This window comes from Falco biarmicus, chromosome 13, assembly GCF_023638135.1.
Source record: "Falco biarmicus isolate bFalBia1 chromosome 13, bFalBia1.pri, whole genome shotgun sequence".
In the NCBI taxonomy this organism is placed as follows: Eukaryota; Metazoa; Chordata; class Aves; order Falconiformes; family Falconidae; genus Falco; species Falco biarmicus.
In genome coordinates, this window is record NC_079300.1 from 4,964,481 (window position 1) to 4,986,525 (window position 22,045).

Sequence of the window (22,045 nt, forward strand, 5' to 3'; positions counted from 1 at the left end):
TTATCTAAATTAGAAAGAGTGTTTCTCAGAGCAAGCATAATTTTTCACCCCTTAGAAAACATTAAGCATCTAATATGCGTGTAATTGAGGTCCTAAAGTCATTAAGGCAATAATACAGGACAGCTGTAAAAAATTAGCAGACAGAACATGTAAGATACGGTTCTGGAAAAACAAAACTAAAAAGAGCAACAAAAAACGAAAGTTCTATTGTTCAGTCTTTGCCTTAATTACTCAACTCTTCTCAGCTTGCTTTACTTCATGAAGTTGTCTGCTGATTCTTACACCCATGCTGCTAGGTGCTAAAATGGCTCTGACTGACTGACCACACACCTGATATTACCCATTATTTTGTTACTATGCAACTGTGTTCTTGTAGGAGGAGATTTTATTTACTTTGAATTTTACAAGATAGTGGAAAAAACAAGTTTTGACCTTGTAAACAACTACGTATTTGAGGTTTGTTTTTTTTTTTTTTACAAGCATACGAAAACCTGAACAGGCCTGCTGAATTCAGTGGGACTAATGCCTCAAATCTTTTCAGGATTTGGTCTGGCAAATTGCACGTGCAAATTATTCCACAACAGAATATTTTGCAGATTGACTTAAACTGGAGGATGAGCCAATATACTAACACTATTTTGCTAAGTTATGTAAATTGGTTGGAATAAAGTCCATTTTCTAGTGAGAAAATATTTTCCAGTGGAAATGATGAGACAAACACTGGACCACATACTGCAGAGAGCCGTATTTCCTGAGCAGAAGCTCCATCTGAGGCTGGAAACCAGCTCATTGTTTTCTTCCTATAATCTGACCTTGCTCCTTAGCGAACAGCAAAGATCCCAAGTGAGAAAGAATCAGGGCTCAAGTTTTCTGAAAAAGTACCTCTTAAAACATGTCGGTTTAGGCAAGCACTTGAATAGTCAATTACTTTCCCAAAATTTACCCAGAACAGTTATTAAGCTGGAAAATATAGGAAATTATATTGTCTACAGATATTTCTTGCCCTTCGGATTCAGAAAGGAGATTGGAGTAAAACAATGTCAGAATACTGAGTGGGTTTTTTTCATATCTGAAGAAACACAAAACATTTTTTTCATTTTTTAGTGCAAGGGAGAGTGAGTCACGATTGCCATGATTAATGTTTTGACACCACCTAACCTAATCAAGCATCCAGCTCAGCTGCTAATTGTCATTTCTGTATGGCTTCACAGATACAAAGGGATGTCTGGTAGAAGTGTGAGATCAAGTTCAGGGTCAATACTTACTTAATCTGAATTAATGAATGTTAAACCTTGGGGACAGCACATGTTTAGGAAGAAAATCTCTGCAAACAGCAGATTTTTGCCTGGCCTCACACTTGCATTTCCTTTTTTAGCGTTAGAACTGGAAACTCTTACAGAAAACCTTAAATTTGGAAGAGGATAAACAACCGACAAATAATTTCACTGGACCCAAACAATGTGGTTTAAATCAGACCTGGATTTGATCGATGGCATTTTAAAACACTCCAAGGACATCTGAATGCCTAGTAACTTCAGCTGGACTTCAGTCAGAGAAATGATTCAAAACAGACAGAAAACCCCCATAAAAATAACCTCATCGATTTCAGTTACTTTGATGAAAAACACAGGACAAGCTACAGAGATGGGATCCTAGTTAAGACCTAAGAGCTGTGTGAGGACAAAATCCCAAGTAATTGCTGAAAAAGTTGCCCCTAAGAAAAAAAGGGAGTGCCCTGTAAAAACGAATAGCATTTTCTCTCTGTATACGGCATCCTTTATACACACCTTCCTTTGTAACAGGAGGTTTATTTTTCTTCCAGCTTTGCCTGCTGCTTTTTTTTTCTTTTTATCTTGCCTCCACTGCACACTCGCTCACAGAGTTGCCTTGCTTTTTGTTCATGATCATGAATTTCTTTCGGGAATAGGCTCTTCTCATCAAATACAGCTTTCAAGGCTACAAAACAGGAGTGAATTCCACATCAAAATCAGTTATACACTTGGTGAGGTACACTGTGAAAATCAGGCTGCTGGAAGAAGGGGGGAAAAAGTATAAAAAATGAGGCAGGCCTCAAGCGCTATACTTCACAGAGAACACCACTGAATCTTCTGCTTCCAGTCCTGCTGCCAAGCTTAGATTTTGGGTGATTTTTCTCCCAGTTAGGGAGCCACGGCTCATTCAGGTCCTGAGGACCTCACTGAATCCATCTCTCCCTCGAACCCTTCGAGTTCATTGCCCAGGACTAACAGATCTGATGGACGACTGACGATCTCAGGGAACTTAATTCCTCCAGAACGGGGAAACAGATGGACTGGGTGGAGGAGAAAAAGCCTTTCTCTTGGTGAAGTACAGCAAGGTAACTTTGGTGCCTGTAAAAGAGCAGGGGATGCCCCCATTCCTGGGAAATCCTCAGCCAGAGCCAGTGCCCCGCTGGGCACTGGAGTCAAACCCTGTCAGCCTCAAGGGAGAAATCCCTGGGAACATGCCTTCACTGATGCTTGGATAACTGCTCATTATATTCGATTTCTTCCCTGCTTAAATCTCTGTATTAAAGGTTAGCTGGAAATCCTGCAGCAACCAAAGGGAGAGGCCTCCCTCCCTGTACGTGCTGCCCAGACCAAAACCCTTCCAGTGTTAAACCAAACTTTGCTTTTTACTTTTTGACAGAGGCAGTCAATCCCCTGTTCGACTCGGGGAGACTAGACTGGCTTTTTTTGCCTGTTTGTTTTTTCCTTCTCCAAATCTCCACTTTTTTAATTTGTTGTAACTTCTATCCTACCATTAAGGACTCAAAAAAAAAAATTTTAGAAAATCAAATTTTCTTGTTTCCACTGAAACAAGAGCATTAAAACTGTTCACTGAACGTCTGCATGACTGAGCAGGTTTACCCTGCTATTTACATATATACAGCAGGCTGATCTTCAGGGATTCCTCCATTCCCAGATTAAGGACAAGATTCTTTCTTCTCATGTGCATATATCCCTCCCGCTAAAGTCAGACTACTTCATGAATAAGAATTAAAGGGTATTCACTAAGCTGTTACTATGACACCTGATAGTATCTCATCTGAACAGTGTAGGTGGGAAGTCTGTACTAATTTCTTTGGGAAAGAGGCCTGAGGAATTAACTTGTTAAGAATTTCATACGCTCGTATATTGTTAACAAGATGATGAGCGTTAGCTCATCAGAACATGGATGAGCTGCAGAGATCAAAATTGCTGCAGCCACTTAAGCTGAAAGTTCACTTGCATTTAACAAGCTATAAATCCAGTATGGGAAGACTGAATTTTATTCCCAAGCGATTGTTAACACTGTAGAGACCATTAAAAAAATAAAATCAAAGGTACACAATACTCACGGAACCCTGCTCATTACTGCTTAGGCAGGAAACGATACCCTTTGCACAGAGTAAGAAACAAGAAGCAAAAAACTCGACAAGTTTTGGTCCAGACCGTGGAACCTCACCTTACAGCTATAATTACAGGTACTTAGCTCTTGGGAAAGCTACAGAAGTTTATCTATTGATTTCAGTAAGCTTAGGATGAAACTCACAATGATTTAAAGGATTAGAATTTTAAAGATGTAAGCTGCGTTTCAGGCTTCACTTAATTAAAAGGTACATTAAAAAAAAAAGCTAATTAATACATTATCAAGGCTTAATACTTAATTTCAGATACAAGAAAGCAATTTAAACACATGCATAAATGAGAACGGTCTTGACTAGGAATTGTTAAAGTTAGCTGTAAAAGGAATCTGATCCAAAAGGCAGCAGAGTGCTGCTCTCGGCTTTAATGAGCGATGGTTCAAAGCCTCCAACAACAAATGGGTGCAGGGTGCCCGCGCCTGCAGCACCACCGTTGCAAGAAAGATCTTCCTAATCAGCGTGCTTGAGGCAGGGCTGCATCCACAATACATTCAAAATACTCAGTGGCACAAACTGGACACCGGTGACAGAGGTTTGTATTAACAGCCCAGCTGCTCCCTCTCTATGTAGTGGTCACCGAAAGCCAAGCCCACTTAGAAATAAAATACAGATTTCCTAACAGCTGTGCTTATTTAGTTGGATAATGGCGGTATTCACACATGGTGATTACACTTCATTCACGTTTTGCTTTTAAAATTACCATTGCCCACACTATTTTTATGGCATTATTGATCATTTTCTCTCATTTTGAGCAACTCAGTAATGTGGCAGTGTGAGGCTTAGTCTTTTGCTTGACAAGGATGAGTTTGCATAGTTAAAATACTGGGGAAAGCTCTGAAATACTGGACTCGGCTATATTAAAAGCACAGTATTTTACACCTTGTCTTTCACAGGAAAAGCTGGAAGAGATGGGGAGAGACATGGAGCCAGAGGGGCACTGCTAATGAAATCCTTCCTGAGAAGTAACATCCCCCGGTTAGATGAAAACAGGCACCTGATTAAAAAAAAATGAAGTTCATACGACAATTAATTCAGCTTCAAAGTATTTAATTTCAAGATTGCACATCTGGCCTTGCTGAGTCAGCTGCAAAGTGTCTGACACAATCAGGTTCTGTCACCTCATTTCTCTCCCTGAGCTTAGCTACTGACCTTTGCTATCCATCTCGCCGAAAGCTGATAAGTGTCTCACACAGGAGCACCAAACACCGACCTTCAGACAGCTGATTTTTGTATCTGCAGACCACCATCACCTGAATGCTATAGCGCACATGGTTAGAAGTGTCATATATCCTTCACAGTGTGGTCCGATCATTAGCTGGTTTGTTCGGAGAGGTTTGCTACAGAAAAGGGAGAAACTGCAAAGCAAATTGCAAAGCCATCAGGAAGCCTCATCAAGCATGCAAGGCACTAATGAATGCACGAAGTCAACTTCTTTAATGAATCAAATTAAGCAGTTACACAAACCTTGCCACGAGCCAGCCTGACTTGAACAGTGGAAAGGTGTCTGAAGCAGGATGACACCTAGGTACCAAATACCTATTTTAAGGAGACTGATACCGCTGACAATCTATTGGGACTTTATTTGCTTGTTTAGTAGGAACACCTAAAGCAGAATGTTGTGTCTGAAGGTGCTTGTAAAGACAGGCTACTGAAGTAATTGGTTTTTTTCAGCCTCCTTTTTAGCACTACGTTTACTTTCAGAAAACTTCCAACTTTCTTCTGTTTCATCAAAAATTTCTCTTTAATGAGCAATTAAGCCATCACCAGGCACTTGCGTATTCAGCGTTGGTCAGGGAAAAGAGGAGCTGTCTGATGCTGCTCGGTTTTGACTGTAACTACGCTAAGGAGAAAATTATTTCTCAAGTCAGCTGAAGCAGCCTCTTGCCCAGCTTTCACTCTCCCATCTTCAGCCATTTGGCAGCTGAATGAAGCTTATGTTTCCCAAATGGACTGAGGGGAGCTGCTCATCTTGTTAAACATCATACCTGGGCAGCAATCATCTGGTACAATATCCAAATATCATTTCCCCTCATACCCTTGGATGTATTTTTTAAAAAATCTGTTCGCAGATAAAAATCCTTTTTCTTCGGTCAAACGCATTGAGAAGTCAGTATTTCAGACTCGTTTTTGCAATTAACCTGTAAAGCCCCATCCAGTGCCTGATGAAAGTAATTCTGATTTTTCCAATCACATTCAGTGGGTTATGGAACATGCCCTTACAAAGTAAAAAGTTGTTGAAATAGGATTATATGTCTTACTACTTACTTGAAGCCTCAAATCAGCTGCTAAGCAATAAATCTTGGAGTTCTCTATTACCTTCATCTCATTTTAGCACAGATGGTAAAAGCTAGTGACCTTTATTTTTTGCCTTTCTGAGCTGGGAGCTGGAGTAATGAGAATATAATGAAGGTCTACTTATTTTCCAACAGGCTAGGAAGACTCAGATTTTCAGAGCACCACTCTTCTGTCTTTTCCCTGAAGTATTTCTCAGGGAGAAGAACAAAGTCAGACTCACTGGTGCCATCAATCTCCTTGAGGGCTCCAGCGTTCAATGGCTTAAACATACCTTAAAAATACCTTAAAAATCCAGGTTTACTGGAAAACCAAATGCAATTGCGCTACTATGACAAGTTAGCTTTGCTCACTTAGTCTTCATAACGTTACTCCACCAGGCACGCAGTATAGCTACAGGCAAAAAGTGTTCTGGACCTCTAAACAGATGTGCAGGATAAAAACATGATTATTTGTTACTCCTTAAGACACAGTCAATTCTTCACTCTCTTTTAGGGGAAACAAAAAGTTGACTTTCTTTCCTAAAACCAACTTCCACTTCAGTTAAAAAGCTAAAACTCTGCCAGCTTTAGATGGGATCCTTCCCAAATGAGATGAATGCAGCTAGTACAGTAAGTGCTGGGAAACTGGGCAAGCCTCTTGAAGATAACTAATAGTGTTAATTACTACTTTGTTTTGTGAAAACACTGAGAAAAATTCAGGTGCTGTGTTTAATTTCTTGCTGAAATATTTAGATGTTAGAGTCCGTGGGAATCCGTCTGGGCCCCTATCAAAAGCAAAAATGTCTGGGGGAAAAAGAATGTGAAAACATCAGCTGAAATAAATCTGTATCTGCCCACAAGTCACATCACTCCTGGACTCGCCAAACACAGCAAACAACGCAAGTGTCTCCCTCAAGGTCAGGCTCGCAGGAGGAATCTGTACGTATTGATCCCGGGAGCAGTTATCCACCATTTGCTCACCGTTACCTACATTTAGCTGTTACACTCGCTGTCACCTTCTGTCTTTTTCTTAGCTACAGAACTAGGAGACTCATCTGTCTGAAAAGCACTTGGGGAGAATTATTTTTATATACATACATTTTATATATTTGTTTAAAATATTTTTTTATAGTTATAGATGTATATAAATATGGCACGAAGCAGACCTTTAGGGAAGAACGCAGAATAAAAGTTTCATTGCCTGCCAGCTAAGTAGTAAGCTTTAAACAGCCACAAGAACACTTAAGTAGTGCTTTGCTTTTAGGCAGATACCTTTTATAACACAGCTGAAGAAAAAGGTTTGAAACGATAACTATCCTTCAGCAGGCAGGCTTTTACTCTTTTGTTTTTTTCCATTCTGAAGAAGGAAGATTCAAAACCAACCTCAGAATATCCTGTGCTTAGGTACAAACATAACTAGGGAAATTATGTCAAAATAGCTGTTTACCACTTCACTGCTTCGTGTTGTTTTGGCATTTAAAAGTTTCTTTCCTCATGTTTCGTTGTTCTGGGGAAAAGTTCACGCTTTTTGCCTAACATATAAACAGAAAATCCAATCGGTAGCACGTACTCTGTCCTTACTCTGAAATGTCCCCGCCCCCCCCCCCCCCCCCCTTTCAGAAATAGCCGCTCTTTCCACAGCAGGATGGAAGGGGATGGGACATACCGATGTGTTTGCAGGTCTGTGCAGCTTGTTTCGACAAGCATAAGCAACAGAACTAGTTGTAGCAATTTCTGGTCAGATAAAAAGCCATTTCAGTCCAAGACAAAGTTTCTCCATGATTTTGGAGGGCTTCAGATCAGGTAAACAGCCTTTTGCAAATCCTGTGTGAACTGACCCAGTCGTACAAACACAAGCTAGATGTTTAGCAAGTGAGCCAGAAATTCAACTTACATAATAAGGCTCCTAATCATCTTTTTTAAATTAAATTTTAATTATGTAAAAATTAGCAACTGGTCCAAAGGTTTATACATTACCATAAATGTCTCCAAAAAAGAACACACTCCCAAGAAATGCCTCACATTGCTGCAGAATTGGAAACTAGGACATGTTGATGCGATCCCAGAGCAGTTTTTACTAAAAGCACTATTTCTGAGAAATCTGGCTCTAACAAAAGACAGAATCCCTCATGAGGCCACTTTTTAGTAAAATATTTACAAGAACACCCAAAAGCCAGTTTCTTTTTCATGTGCTTGTAAAAATGTACCAGAAGTGGAACAACTTGATCTATATATCCTTAGGCACTTCTAAAACGTGGAGAAAAAAAATCTCTGTCATTGCCTCCCTAAAGCCGTCTGCCAGGCACTCCTGGGGCTGGAAGGTGTTAGTTACCAGGGCTGGGAAGAGGTGAAAAATGGCAATGCCTCGGAAAGATGCAGACCTCAAAAAACAGCATTCATTTAGCAGTTTGCTGTTTTCCTATCAGAATAATAAAAACTTTGGTGTTAGGACCTGTTCAGGTCCGATTTCTATATGCCTTATAGAAAAAAATCTAGAAGGAATGCTCTGATATTATATTCTTGATTTAAAATATATTAAAAATGTTTTTCATTCGGTCTTTTTATCTGCTCTTCGGTCTTTAATAAATACTTTATCCTGTATAGAAGTGACCGCACATATAACATATAACAAAATTACCTTTGATTTTAATTCATTTTGCTGATTTGGATGGTATTGCTAAGATTAAATCTGCAACTATTATCTGAAAAGTATTTTCATGCTCTAAGTTTTTCAAGATTTTATGTTCAGAAAATTTAATGTAAGGAAGTATTTTAGTACAATTGCTTTTTACTTTGCCTGTATTTTGTATAGTACATGCTACAGATGGTTACTGAAGAATTGAATGCTTAGAAGCACACCAAAGAGACAAAGATTAATACATCATATTGTCAGCAGGACTAAATGTTATCTTTTGTAATAGCATCTAACAAATCTCACATCATCTCTGAGAAAACAGAGTCCATAAATGTAATAATAAAGCTATGTACACTATATTAGCATCATACTGTACCACCCCCTTTCCATTTGAAGGAGGCACTTCCCAGCACGTAGACAAGATGCGCTCAGCACATCTAGGCGATGCCGGGAAATTCCATTTGCTCTTTGCACATCACATGAGTGCATGTTCCTGACAGGAGGATGGGCAAAGCAAAGCATGAAAAACTCGAGGAAGCGCAGGAATTTACTTGAAATATAATTTCTGTTACGTTAAGAGATAAATGGTTCACATCAGAGACAACTTCAGTATTTTAACATAAAACCTTGAAGTCTTCTATCATTCTGCAAAAAATTGGGTCTGAATTGGCTTTTTATCCAATTTTGACATAATAGATCAAAGAATACCAGTGCATAAACCCCCACCTTTTATAAATTACTTACAAGCAAAATTACTGTGTACCCTCCATACCAAAACTAGGAGATTCCTCTTCAAGAAAAGGAGCTGCTTTTCTTTGCGTCTTCATCCTCATCAGCCTTTTTTCTTGTGTTTGTTTTTTGCAATATTCTTCCTGAGAAAGGCAAAAAAGTTTTCAATTTGCTGATTTTCTTCCTAAAAGTATGGAACAAAGAGTTGCTTGAAGCTTGAATAATTTCTTGCAGTCTTCAGATAAAATAGGTAGACTTTCCTATATATAAATATACCCATTGTCATCCTTTTCCCAAAAGAAAAAAAAAAAGACAAAGAAAGCAAGCACACATCTCCCCTGAGACATATGTAGAGCTGTAATATCTATTTCCACCATAGCTGTTCTTGGAAGTGTTGTTTTTAAAAGTCAGAATAACTACTGTACCATAGCTACTTTTTATTTATATTTCTTATTTCTTCCCAAGGACTGCCTAAAGAGGGAAAAGTTGTTCCTAAAATATTCAAGCTTTCCACAGAAAGAGCCAGTATAGCTGAAGAGGAGTGGGCTGGATGCCTTCTCACGGGGACCCAGGCAGCAGTCCTCGTTAAAAAAAAGAAAACACCCGGGTATCTGAACACAGACAGGAGGAGTCTGAAAGCTTCCTGAGGACCACTGCTTACTGCTTGTAATCCTGGCCCGGGAGGATTGATAGGAAAAGTCTCCTGCTAATCCCATTTTGCAGTGGGTGGGAATGGGAAATAGTTTTTCTTGAGCTGCCTGGAACACCCAGTAGAGTCGGTTAACGGACTCCCGTGGACTTCCCTCAATAGCTTAGACCTGAAGTTTGAAGCTTTGCTCCATTTTCCCCTTTGCTAAAAAGGAAAAAAACAACACTAAAGAAAAAAAAATAAAGCCACAAATAAAGCCGATTCTTTTGCACTTGTCTTATTGAATTGGAGAATAAATACAGAAAGTGGACAGACTTCCTTGTGCTCTGCCTATGTTGTCCGTACTTTCCCTTGCCTGACCTGTGAGCAGGTACCGACTCGCTTCATCAGTAGCTGTCAGGGATCCAGCCCCAGCACGGGCATCGCACCCTGCCACCAGCTGCCTCCCCCGGCTGCCGCTGCAAACGTCCGCGGGGAACAACATTTGCTCCGAGCTCCTAAAACACAAGTGCGGCCAAATGGGCAGGCGGAGAAATTTGACACTGCAGCAGCCTCTGTCCTGCACAAGCTCATTGTTCCAGTTTTAAATTTATTTTTAAATAGTGAATGGGACAAGCTTTCTGCAGCACGAGAAGCTCCATCCGAATATGGGAAAAAGCTTCCTTGCCTTGAGGGTGGCGGAGCGCTGGAGCAGGCTGCCCGGAGGGGCGGTGGGGTCTCCTTCGCTGGATCCACCTGGACTCTGTGCGACCTGCCCTAGGAGAGCCCAGGTGACCCCCGGAGGTCCCTTCCCACCCCAGCCACTCTGCCATTCTGTGAAATCTGCAAATAAATGTCATCCACAGGCAATACATAGTGCAGGCTGGTTGCTAGAAGCATTCATTTCCCTGAGCAATGCAAAATGCAACAGAGTTACAGTACAAATAATTGTTCTTTCTAAAGTTTAATCTTTATTTTCTATTCATGAATACTGTGATCCAAAGTAAATTTCTGCATTAAGTTTTCTTTCTAGTTTCATATATATAAAATATATTATATATATTTATATATAGTCAATATAGATTGAAAGTAACTGTTGAAACTGAATATAGATGAAGGGGAAATCAAGAGGAAGGGGAAAAACCGAAATCAATAGCCCTACGAACAGATTTCTTAGAACATCGTAAATAAACCCACAGCTTTTCAATTTGGTTTGTAGACATGTGATGCAGATTCAAAGAATGCCCAGTAGAAACTACAGAGAATACATTTTACATCCTGAAGACAGAAAACAGCTGAAGGTACCAGCAGAGACTATTTAAATTCCCTGTCAGTATCAGTTATGGTCAAATCATTTCACATAAACCCCGAAATGGATCCATAACAAGACTTAATGCTTTGTTGCTTGAAAAACTATTCCAACATGCAATTAAAAAGTCCAAGGTCTCTAATTGAACTGTTGGGTTTTTTAGGATGAGAAAATTAAAGATTGTTACATGCTTAATAAATCAGGGCCATTAATAACCTGCCTTTTCCCTAAATTTCACTTTATTCATTATAGAGAAATTGAGCGAAGCCAGTGTACAGAAAATACTTTGAAACACCTGTCAATGAAATATTCCTTCTACTGTCTAAAATGAAAAGCCTCACGATAGCTTGCTGAAATTGGTGTCGGTCATTAAAGTCGCCTGCAGACATTGTACGCTTTCTTGAAGTCCTTCAAGCACAACCACATTGCTGGTTTAGTCGCTGCGTATCTACAGGAGCTATTCCCAGCTTTTATCAAGGAGCTTGTGTTTGTAAATAGGCATTATAAAACCTCACAGCTAACTTTCCCAGTTTTTGCACTTAACTGCTTTATGAATCCCAATGTCTTTTGAAGAGAATTTGCACATTCATACAATTTTATTATAATGAGCTAAATTCTGCCATCCTTCATCGTGATAAAGAGAATCACATCCCGGAGATTAATCACTGAATTTCAGTAGAACCATTCATTGACTAACGATCAAACTCAACAAACAACGCGGCAGATGGTGGCCATATGAGATTTCTAGTGCCTTCTTTAATGAGCACAAAACACAGGCTCTACCTCATTTGCACATCCCAGCCACTACATCAATGAGTTGTCTACACACAAGCAGCTGTCTGAACAGAAAAAAGGTTGCCTAATTACTGGGCCAGATCCTCAGCTAACATCGATTCTCTGACTCTGCTGATCTAGAAGGAGCAAGGCCGATTTACATCACCTAAAGATTGGGTTCGTGACTCCTGGAGAGGGTCTTTGGGATTGCAGGAGCAGCAGCAGCAGCAGGCACATTTTCCAGGGAGCCCCGGGGCTCCAACAGCCAGCTCCCCAGCAGCATTGGCAATAGCTCTACACCAGGTTACTCAGGGTACTGGCAACAGCAGGAGGCTGAAGAATCGACCCCTAAAAGCTCAATAAGCTTATTGTTCCTTTGACATATCAGTGACATTCACAGCATCATAAGCCTTCCTCATCTAAAATATTTAGCTTTTCCGAAGCAGTCAAACAGATACGCATCCTAGCTGACATACACACGCAATAGATCACCAATGTATTTCTTACAGCCCTCCTGGGTACTGTCTGTGCCGAGACAACAGCATTCCCAGAAATGGGCATAAATACCTGTATTTATTTTCCCATCATACTGACTGGTGAGTTGGGGAGAGGGAGCCAGAATAAGAATCACATAGAGAAAATGGCTTGACAAACACTCTCAGCACACTTCCTTCAGCGGAGTACTTGACATTATTTCTCGTCTACTGTGCTACCGTTTAGAGTGGGCCATAATTATGGATTTCCAACTGGCATGATGATTATTATATATAAGACGTTAGTCTGTAAAGACTGTCAAACCAATGAAATGTTCAGGTTTTGAGTAGCCTCCAGGGTAGGGCTCTGCAAGACTCGGTTTCGTGAGCGGTTAGTGTTATTTATAGTCTAGAACTAAACAAGGCAGAAATTAAGGGAATGCTCCTCGTTGAAGGTAACGATATGAAAATGCTGATGTAGGTCTGTGACAGTAGACAGAAGCAATAGCCTTGAGAATATATTGGAAGTGTGGAGGTGAACAGCGAGCAGCACCTTGAGGCTGCTTTTTTGTCATTCTGAGGACAAACTTGTAAATAATTCCTCCCCCCCCCCCCTTCAATTATCAGTAATTTAGTAGCTCCCAGGTTATTATACGCCCAGGAAAATACAATACGTCACCTCCAGTTCTCAACAAAATCACCTGGAGAAGTTGTTTTTTCACCTAATGTGGACTGCAGAGGCGTTGGAGGACTAGAGCGGAGTTTAAGGTAGGCATTTTCCATACTGCTTTTCCAAATAACTTTTCCAGCACCAAGTTTAAATGAATCCACCAATCTTGAGCCAAACTTACAGAAAAAAGTAATAATTCTTACCAAACCTAATATAGACACGTGCTGTATGGAAGTTCACCTTAAAAAGTTAACAGAATTCCTTGTGTTCCTGTATGGGTGTAACACTGGTCACTAAAAACGTGCTTTTGATAAAGATCAGGCTATTAAAATACTGGTCAAGGTCTTCTAAGGAAGCAAGAAGGTCTGAAGGCCTTTGCTGTTCTGTGTATCGCTAATGCCTCCCCCACCCCCACCACTTAACAGCTGTCCCTGGAAGGGACGGGGCTTCGTGTCAGGTTCTTCTCTGAGCACCAACACAGCGCGTGTCACCTCGGGGTAACGCAGAGCTGTGGTGCCAACACGGAGCTCTGCACTACGAGCTTTACATTTGGGACCATCGCAGCAGCGCTCAGCCTGCCTGCCTGTAGACTCTGAACTACTTTCCCGCCCAGATTGATTCCTTCGGTCTCTGAGACGAGAGGATGGGAGAAGCGGGCGGGAGCGAAGCGTTTCTCACTGCCCCTATTAGGCTGGTAATAAGGTACATTCTCAAGGGCTTTCAGTCCTGCTTCCTTGAAGTCGAGGCACGAGCTTTGGCTCATGTCTTCTTTCAGTGCCTGTGTAATTGCCAATTCTATTAGCAAAAATTGGACTTGCAATCTTCACTATCAAAAAGCATCTAAATTAAAGGCTGAAATGCTTTACCTGCTATCTCTGCTACAACAAGCTCCAAAGGAACACACGCCATCTAAGCCAGTGAGTTATTTAAACAGCTAAAAGCATACCAATTCAAAGTGAAATCAATGAGGAATAAAGATTACATATAGCATTACATTTGAAATATTGTTAAATTCTTTTTGTGTGCACATTGTACTTTCATGCATGATGTGCCACACAGAAAAAGGTTGTTTTGATGCCTGTACGATGATATGCACCCAAGTGTCCTTTCAGTCCCTCCACTGTAAATCACACACATCCCTACACACCTCTGGGAGAAAAAAAGCTTGTATTTGAAAAAAACTTGTCCAGAGGTTTTTTTCCCAATATAAACATGCGTTTGTCCTTGACTCTCAAAATGATCCGGTATCGACACAGGCTGGGGGATGAAGGGATGGGGAGCAGCTCTGCCAAGGAGGACTCGGGGGTACTGGTGGATGAAAAACTGGACATGAGCCAGCTCTGTGCGCTTGCAGCCCAGAAAGCCAACCGTGCTCTGGGCTGCATCCCCAGCAGTGTGGCCAGCAGGTCGAGGGAGGGGATTGTCCTCCTCTGCTCTGCTCTCAAGAGACGCCCTGCAGCCCTGCGTCCAGCTCTGTGCCCCCAGCGTAAGGACACGGAGCTGCTGGAGCAAGTCCAGAGGAGCCCAGGAAGATGCTCGAGGGCTGGAGCCCCTCTGCTGTGCGGGCAGGCTGGGAGAGCTGGGGTTGCTCAGCCTGCAGAGGGGAAGGCTCTAGGGAGACCTTACAGCACCTTCCAGTACCTACAGGGACCTGTAAGAAAGATGGAGACAAACTTTTTACAAGGGCACGTTACAACAGGACAAGGGGCAATGGTTTTAAACTAAAAGAGGGTAGATTTAGACTAGATGTAAGGATGAAATTTACAATGAGGCTGGTGAGGCACTGGCCCAGGTTGCCCAGAGAGATGGTAGATGCCCTGTCCCTGGGAACATTTAAGGCTAGGTTGGACGGGGCTCTGAGCAACCCCATCTAGTTGACGATGTCCCTGCTCATGGCAGGGGGGTTGGACTAGATGGCCTTTAAAAGGTCCCTTCCAACCCAAACCATTCCCTGTTCCTATGATCTGATTTGGTCACATTGGGAAAGTAATACAGCTTGGCCACCAGCCAGCGTGGGGACAGAGCCAGCCTTGTGCAGTAACGAGGGCACGCTCCGGGCCGATCTATTAGGCAATAAACATTCTGCTATCTGTGACAGGAGTACATGGCAGTAAAATGCAGCACGGAGAGTATGATACTGGTATCAACCCCCCCTTCCCTTCTCCAGCTTGAACAGAAAATTGCTTTACGTTATTCAGGTAGAAGGCTGTAATTACCCTCATAAAAGATACACAAATAAACCAGTCACAAACAAATTAATCCAGTCACACCTTACTACTATGGAGAAGTGTTTTATCAGTATTGTCTTAAACATGATTATTATTTCTAATAGTTTGAACTGAATTTTGAACTGAGCTGCCATAAAAATGCTGTCTGCTGGCAAATCAAAGGATAAAACGGCAACCGCCACAAAAACGGCAACCACCACAAATAGGATTTCTCTGCCGGCACTGAACGCTGCACCCAGCTTGTGCAGCACCAGCCTTGCAGAGGATGTGTTCTCATCAGCAGACGTATCAGTGATATCGCCAACATCGCCGCTACAGTGACTCCAATAGATACATAATTGTATGAGTATCTCATAGCATCTGTTACCAACAAAGTACAGAGACAACCTAACCTCAAATGACACTCGGCTCTACAGCACGGGTACAGACCTACCACCTGAAGAAGCGGTGTTGATGCTTTTCCAGGGATTACTGTGCTTACACAGAATTGTGTGAAAGCCAAGGAAATTTAAATAGAGCATTTCACTGATAAATTTCTTTCTGTTTCTCTTTATTGATTGGAAAGAGACAAACTAAAGCAGATAGAAAAATTTGTATCTCCCCAAGGAATTATAATAGCAAGATTATGCAGGATACGGGTGGACATGCCAAAATTACAATCGGAGAAAAACAATAGCTGCCTGTACCTATAGTAATTTAATAAGACTTTGCCAGATAGAAAGTGGTGGTGGAAATAATCAGTAACAATAATATTGTTTTTAATTTTCCCATTTGCTTTTAGGGAGAAAAAAAAGACCAGTCAGTCAAGTGATCCCAGCTGAGAAATAATAGTCTCGATAGCCTGGGAGGAAGAAAATGAGACTGTCACCAAAACAGAGGCCTCTAGTCCTGTCTAACGCACAGACTACAAACAGGATTTACTCTGCCTGCAACATTTTGCATAGTACAGCTGTGTTTTATCGTCTACAGATTCACAGTGCCTTTCTGCTCACCATGCCAGATAAAACTCGTCTTTATTTAAAACAATCAAAGCTGTATCTACAATTGAAAGAAACAACAACTCATTGAAAAGACACCATAGAAAATAAAACAAACTCCATCGCTCTAATCAGAGCCTTAAGCGCCTGCGCAAAAGCCACTTGCCACACACCAATATGTGCTTTTCCTGGGTTGATATTCATTCATTTACAGTCTGGCTTCTACAGATTAAAATAACTTTTCAGAAGATGCAGTTTGGGAAATATTGGTGATACATGTCATTTTAAATGCAATATAATTCCTGCAGCAAGAATGTATATTGACAGTAATTTCAGGTAAGATGTATTTGCCATTAAACCTGGAATGCACTTCACCCGCGGTTATTCCAACTATGCATACATCACGGCAGGAATTTATTTCAAAGGTGTTGCATACATTTGTTTTATGTAAGTTGGATTCAGGGAGGCTTCACCTTCACGTTTTATTTACAAGACATGAAAACTGAAATAAGGAATCCCCTTGCTATAGCATCCCCGCTGGGAGCACCTGACCCCAGCTTAAGGACAGAGACTTAAATCTCTGACTCTTCTTAAAATTTGGACTTCCCCTAGCTTATTCTTTGAGAAGACCGCCATTGTACCTGCTTTTTTCTTTTTATAACTATTTCAAGTAGGGCTATGGGTTTGTAATGCTGCTTTTGAAAAAGTCGAAATGGAAGACAGGTATAGTAAATTGAAGACCTAAGAGACCTAATGTTCTAAGACAGAACTTTTGTACTTAGACAAGTCCTAATGTAGCATTAAGAGAAGCCTCTTTTCCAGGAAATGCATATTATTACTACTGTTTAGTAGGGCTTCCCACTTCTCTGAAGTAACCTTCCTCGAGAGCACTTCTTATTAGACAAAGCCAAGAGTATAATTCACATTAATCTCAGCATCAGCGTCCCAGATAATGGGGAAAGGAGAAGGGTGAGAAAGATCAAGCTCGTGCAAGACTGAGATCAAGGCAGCCAGAACATAACATTTAAAAGAGTTTGCCATTATATTAAGCAGTTTCTGCCTGCGAGGTACCACCAGATGCCAGATATACTTTGAGGTGGTACATTGGATTTAGACCGCTGTATTTCCTGCCGCTACACAGCGTACGTCCAACTCTCAGCGAGTTCGTGACTGAAGTCAGTCCTTTCATCCAACCCCCAGGATAAACAAGCTACATGATGTGTTTGGAACCAAATGTAATGACTTTCTGAAGCATCACCGGGAAAGCTGAGCAACAGCACGGTGTAGCGAGCAAGCACCGCGCTGGGAACCAGGCGGCGGATTCCTCAGGCAGCTCAGTTGCTCAGTCGGTGCGTTGCTTCTATTAAGCTAGTGCTCGCTCCGCCACCACCCTTCGCTCTGCAGCACCATGAATTCTCTGCGTATGGATTTTCTGCTAACATCTCCCTGATGTATAGGATGGGGTTCAGTACAGAGCTAGCAAATGAAATGGCATGTGTCAGAGCTGGCCCCCTCTGAAGAGATCAGTTTGGTCAGGAAGTTGGGGAGGGTTTAATGTGCGTTCAGGTTAATACAGCGCTAGACACTAGCCAGTTTGTTGTGAAGCTGGTTTTTTCACCTGGAACGTATATGCTAAGGTCCAAGACCGAAGCCTCCTTAGTTCATGCAGTGGTTTCCAATGTGACCAGATGTTTGAGAGCTTTACAAACCTGTTTAATCGTTATCACCTTTTAACCCACCACCATTTAAGTGCACACTGCCAGTGTAGAAACTAGCAGGTTATGATCGTAAGCAACATAGCTCCCATTTCAAAATCTCAATCTGGAGATGACAAATGTATTAACCAGTTGATGACACGTCTCTCTGACTGAGGAGTACTCCAACTAAACGTCCTGCTTTGGTTTTCAAGCGTCTGACATGACACTAGGCATGGTACGTTAGAGATGCTGCTAGAAAGCTGCGCTAAAGGGCAGCAAAACCCACTGAGGTCAGATCCTCGTTATGATTCTGATACAGCCTCTCTCATTTAGCCAACTGGAAATAATCGAGTCAGAAAAGCTGGGTTTCTACCATATGTTGCACAGTCCTTGAAGCAAGGATTATACGACATGGTCCGTGTATATATCTAGGGTTTTAGGTGAGTGATGAAATCAAATTCCATTTTCCCAACAGCATTATGGCTTCAACATCTTTCTTAGCAAGGCGGCGGAAAACAATAAGCTGTTGTTTTGACATTTTATATCAGTATGGGTAAAAGTGTGAGACAAGCCAATACCTTGAAAGGCTAAAGGAGAGGAATGAGCTTTCCTACACCTTTACGGTTCCACTTGTGTTCCCGGTGAACAGCCTCATCTCCCTTGCATCCAGCGCCACAGTGCTAGAACTCAGCATCCCCATGACAACCAGTAAATGGTTTGATTTTCTGCCCACTGTCAGTCAGCAAGAAGACAACAGTAGATGCTGTGTTTGAGCTAATTACCTAGGGGAAAGCAGAAACCGTGATGAAATACAAAGTCTTGCTATATACATCATTAAAATAATCTCATACATATGTGCTCTGAACTTAGAACACACTAGAATCTGAAATGCAAATCACAGAGCAGTTGACACCGATTCTTACTTTCTACCCCTCCCCCCCCCCCCTCCCCCCTTTTTCAATTATTTAAAAAGATTTCTGCTCCCACACTATTAAAGCTCCCAGGAAGACACAGACTCGCTCCCTGGGAGTCATCAGCCGGGGGAAGCGGGGCAGCACCACGCATACGGCCACGTGCCACTTCCAGCTCGGGAGGCACATCTGACAGAGGCTGTTCGGTGGTGAGGCGGATTGGCCTTATTTCTTTCGAAGAACTGACACCCTCAGTAATAAATCACCAACCCCTGGGAAGTGAAATTCAAGGAGACTGTGAAGACAGCAGCTGTACGTTAGCATTCATCAGGAAGCTCAGATTTACAAGTTAGGAGAAATTTCATTTAAAATCCACTGTGATTGTTTCTTTTCTGTTTTGGTCAGTGGGCGTGAACTCGCTCAAAGGTAACTCTGCTGTCATTTGCTGTAAACTTAGGTCAGAGTCACACCTCGCCTTACTTCAATCCAAAGTCAAGAAATCACCTTGCAGTGCCATCAGAAAGGGTCATTTTTAATTGTACTATCACAGTTAGAATCCTATTTTTAGGACTGTCAGGCACTTGATACTTAGGAGGCATCGTAGTGAATCCTCTACACGTCACCTCATGCCTGAGCCACTGTTTGTGTGAAGATGCTTCGTACTCGCTCATTGTTATTTTCATCTCACCAGTAAAACAGCCACACTGTACTGTCCACTGCAAAAACAACTCGGGAATTTTTCCTGGAAGCAAATGCATAACACCTTCCAAATTCTTTCCTCAAAGTTTCTCACTAGTTCTGACATTTTAAAAGACAACTTTAAAAAGTGCATTGTGAAGAAACACAACCCAAACCTAAGAAAATATCCTGGGTTTTGCAGCCAGCGCATGCAACTTAACCGCAGTAACTCTACAGCATAAAATGTTTGATCTGAATACTTAGGGCATAAACATCATACTAGTCTAGCAACTGCTCAAAATTATCAAAAATACTTTCTTGTATACTTGTAAAAAAATCCCATTGAAGTGAGGCAGGGCGAAGCTGCCCTTTACGTTTATTTGAGAAGCCAATATAATTCATACCTACCAAATTACAAAGACTGCTTCTGCCCTTAAAAACTTCTCAAGCAGAGCAAAAACTAAATTCTGATTATAACCAAATTTCCTTTTAACGCAAATGTTGGCATTTTCTTGTGCATTCTAAGCTCGCTGCTGATTATTGAAGGATACTGAGAGGGTACGGTACAGATTGCTCAGAAAGGAAAGGAGGAGGAAAAAAGAGATTATAATGTATATTAAAAAATCATGCACTTTCTCAAAAACATGCTGGAAACATTAAAGAAAAAAAACAGATCATGGGAGCTATCATGACTCACAGCAGATCACTAATCTCAGGTTTTATATGTACATAGAGAGATATATACATATATGTAATGCTTTCTAAGCAACTAACAGAATCAAGATGACTGACAAGTATGATCACACAAACATGAAAGGACAAAACCAAAATAAAATATTAAAAAATAATTTAAAAAGATTCCCAAGGCACACACTACAGTGAAAAGCCACTTGCCAGAGTCATAAAGAGGAATAAGAGGAAAACCAGGGGAAAGTGTTGGTTCATTAGAGAGAGTAAGGTATCAGCAATGCCAAGAAGGCCAAGGTGCCCAATGCATTACTTAATTAGTCTTATTAAAGGTGTCAAGCAGGTAGTTAACACCAATGACAGAAGGGTAAGAGCTCTCTTCGAAATAGGTCAGATCATAATCGGACAAGACGGATGTTTTCAAAGTGTGAGCAGTGAACCTCGAAATCTTCTCATTGAGGAATCATGGAAAAAAGCACGATAGCAGGAAACCGAAAAAGGCAGTTGTTCTCCCTGTCTGCTAGAAGGGGCAGAAAAAAGATGAGAAAAGAAAAACATGACAGCATTACTTCCATCCCCCCAAAAAAAAGAAAAAAAAAAAAAGTCAGGAATAATATAATCACATTAGTGGTAAGCAGCAAAGGGTACCACGAGGTGAGCAGCAGCATCACTCACTCGTCAAGGACAAAGCACATCTCATCTCCCTTCACTGCAGCACAACAGAAAGAAGCAGTTCATTTCATACATCTTAATTTTAGGCAGGCATTCTCCTAATTAGTTGTCAAGATGAAACTATTGTAAGAGAGAAGCAAAGCAGGTGGAGCGGGCGGGTGGGCTGCGTGGCTGTGCCGGCAGTGGGCAGGGGTCCTGCTCCCTTCCACCACCCCACCCACCAGCTGGCTGATGGAAAGGATCCAGTGACACGGATCTGGGAGGTACAACCTGCCAGTGGGGACAGAGTCAGAAACCATGATAATTTCAGCTGTTACTCTTTTACAAAACCCAGAAGTTAAGGATATATTTACATATCTGCAGCACTTGTGAAGCGTTAGAACTGGTAAGGCTTCCCCTGCAATCAGGTCCAGTGCTGGAGAGAGGTCCACGGGGAAGATCTGGATCAAGGAGAGCAACAAGGCATAGGTATGCGATTATTTTAGCACAGAGGGAACGGAGGAAAGACATGGTAACGATCCCAGTTACCTGGAGGCTGGTGCACTGTGAGAAGGGAATCGCTGTCCGTGACCACGGGAGGAGAGGCAAGCATTGGGGACCTCGAACTGCTTTTTAAAAGCTTTTTTTTTTTTTTTTTTTTTTTTTTTTCTTTTTTCCCTCCCAGGACAACATAAGTCTAGAATGAATTATTTGAGGAATTAATGAAGACTCCATTACTAGAAGTTTTTAATATGTTAGAACAACTTTTAATGGCACAGGGCTGCCTCCCGAGACCCCGCTTCTCCTCCGTGGCCAGCATCCAGCAGGCAGAGGCTCATGATCAACTCATCCAGGGTAATTTAAACAAGGAGCATGAGGGAGAAGTTCCTATCGAGTGATAAAGAAAAAAATATATTATGAGAAGTGACATGAAGACGCATAAGCTCTGTTACTATGTCACAATTGTCAGACAAAAGGCACACCAGACCCAGAAACGCGCTTGTACCCCAAAATGAGAGAAATTCAGAAAGGTGGGGAAATTGGTTCAGGGTGGGACAGTTATGGTTACAGCTCCAGACAACTTCTAGAAATTGAAGTTTCATGATTGATCTTGCAAGATTTGATTACCAAAGCAGTAAAATTCAAGGGTTCCTTGACAAACAAGCATTTCACAGTGAAGCTGGCAAACCGGTTATTTCCATGTACACTTACCTATTCGAGCTTACCCCGGGCCACTGTGGGAGCAGTTCAGGGTATGATCACTCGGGATGGTGAAAGCATTAAATTTAACATCAAATTCT

General features: G+C 41.5%; 1 long non-coding RNA gene across 1 annotated transcript; it reads right to left on the reverse strand.

Moving 5' to 3' along the window:
- Positions 1–8,878: 8,878 nt before the first annotated feature.
- LOC130158407 (uncharacterized) lies at positions 8,879–21,398 on the reverse strand. Its single transcript, XR_008825283.1, has 3 exons — positions 21,294–21,398; positions 18,396–18,599; positions 8,879–9,204 (listed from the first exon to the last, which is right to left on the reverse strand). It is a non-coding gene; the product is annotated as an uncharacterized LOC130158407 (long non-coding RNA).
- Positions 21,399–22,045: the final 647 nt, after the last annotated feature.